Source organism: Silene latifolia, chromosome 6 (assembly GCF_048544455.1).
Source record: "Silene latifolia isolate original U9 population chromosome 6, ASM4854445v1, whole genome shotgun sequence".
Taxonomy (NCBI): domain Eukaryota; kingdom Viridiplantae; phylum Streptophyta; class Magnoliopsida; order Caryophyllales; family Caryophyllaceae; genus Silene; species Silene latifolia.
Window position 1 is genome coordinate 122,937,042 of NC_133531.1, and position 1,956 is coordinate 122,938,997.

Here is a 1,956-nt window from a genome sequence, read left to right on the forward strand (position 1 = left end):
TTTTGTTGAACATTTTGAACATAAGAGGGAGAATCAACCTCAACTTGTGGTTCAATCAATCGTGTCACTCTCCCAAACCCATAATTAGCATCCGTCATAGCCACTTTCTCAAGTAAAGATCTTGCCTCATCATCACCCAAACTATCAAAGGCACCTCCGGCCGATGCATTTATCAAATCTTTAACGGCATGATGCAAATTGTTAAAGAAAGTTTGTGTGATTAGCCAAATTGGGATCCCATGATGAGGGCAAGCTCTCAAAAGTTCATTTAACCTTTCCCAAGCCTCACTTACATTCTCAAACTCGCCTTGATGAAAAGTAAAGATCTCATTTCTTAGTTTGGCGGTTTTAGAAGGTGGAAAATATTTGGTAAGAAAGGCTTGGGCAAGGTCATCCCAAGTAGAAAATGTGCTAGGAAAGTGAGAATATAACCATCTTTCGGCTCTATCCCCAAGAGTAAGGGGAAAGAGCATGAGTTTTACAACATGTTCGGACACACCATTCTTCTTCACCAAAATGCATTTTCTATTAAACTTCTCCAAATGGTCCAACACATTCTCATTTGGTAGACCAAGAAACACATCTTTTTGAAAAATTTCAACCCAATCCGGATGCAAGTCAAGCTCCACATCCTCTCCAATATCAATAGGAGAGGCAAACAATTTCGGATCGGGTCTACTATGATCACGTAAAGACATGGATAAAGACATTATTGAATACAAGACACTAAATGCAAGACTCTAAATGCAAGTGACTAACAACTATAACTAAAGATGCAAGTAAACAAACAATATATTTTTTTTTTCTTTTTCAAATATTCATTTTTTTTTCAAAAGCTATAAAATGACTAATCCCAAAACTAAACTAAGACTTATATCTAACAAAGCACCATCCCCGGCAACGGCGCCATTTTGATAACCGGTTTTTGCCGTCACTTCCGGTACCAAAAACTATTTGTAAAGTAACCCAATTTAAGTAGTATAAATCGGGGTCGAACCACAAGGATGGTGGGGTTAGGCTGCAAGTCTAATGTTTAGTTTTAGTCTAGTCGGTCAATGAGATTGATGTTGAAAATATTCTAAAAGTAACTAAAACAAGAAATGAATGAATAACTAACAAGTAAACAATGAAAGTAGATATAAAATTACTAATTAAGGGAGTTAGGGAGATTAAGGGGGTTCATGTATCTAATTGAGTTCTCAATGGGGTTTAAAGATTCATTAATCGACAAAGTATAAGTGTTAATTCGAGGTCTTAATACTCTCTCGAGTCACTAAGTACCCAACCACCCTATTACTCACTCTCGTGACAATAATAAGAAACGGTCTCATCCTAATTGCGCCTAATCAAGTCTCGGGTGTCCCACATCGACTCAATAACAAGGTCAAATAACACTAATCGTCATTAGGGTTACACAACACATTAAAGTACCAATTAAGTGACAAATTAACACAAATGACTTAACGATTAACGATAATAATGACTACCCATTAAATGAAATCCAATTTAATACACTAATCCCTTCCCCCTAACAAATAATCTACTCCAACATAATTAAGGACACAATAATTAAGCTACCCACTAATAATAAATATGTAATAAACATAATTAAACTAATAAAATAACAAACTTGGATTGAATTAACAAGTAAGACTAACATAAATAATAAAATGAAAATGATAAGAACAATAAAAAAGAGATGAGAAAATTGTACCATATGAAAGGAGATTGCATAAATGGGATAGATCTATAACTTGAATACAAAAAGATTAAACCTTGAACCGAATTGATGAACAAAATTAATATCTAATTAAACTAATAAGGAGGAGAAATAAGAGGGGTTTTATTTAGAGAGCTACTGTTTTCTTAACTACTGCTTTCTACTCTAAAGTGGCGTGCGTTTCAAATTGTGGGTCGAGGGTTTTATTCCCTCAATAAAAAATATATTAAAAGACA

The 1,956-nt window shown here is 34.4% G+C and overlaps 1 non-coding gene across 1 annotated transcript; it reads left to right on the top strand.

Annotated features, from left to right (window-relative positions):
- Nucleotides 1-234: 234 nt before the first annotated feature.
- On the top strand, nt 235-341 carry LOC141589384 (small nucleolar RNA R71). Its single transcript, XR_012520326.1, has one exon. It is a non-coding gene; the product is annotated as a small nucleolar RNA R71 (small nucleolar RNA).
- Nucleotides 342-1,956: the final 1,615 nt, after the last annotated feature.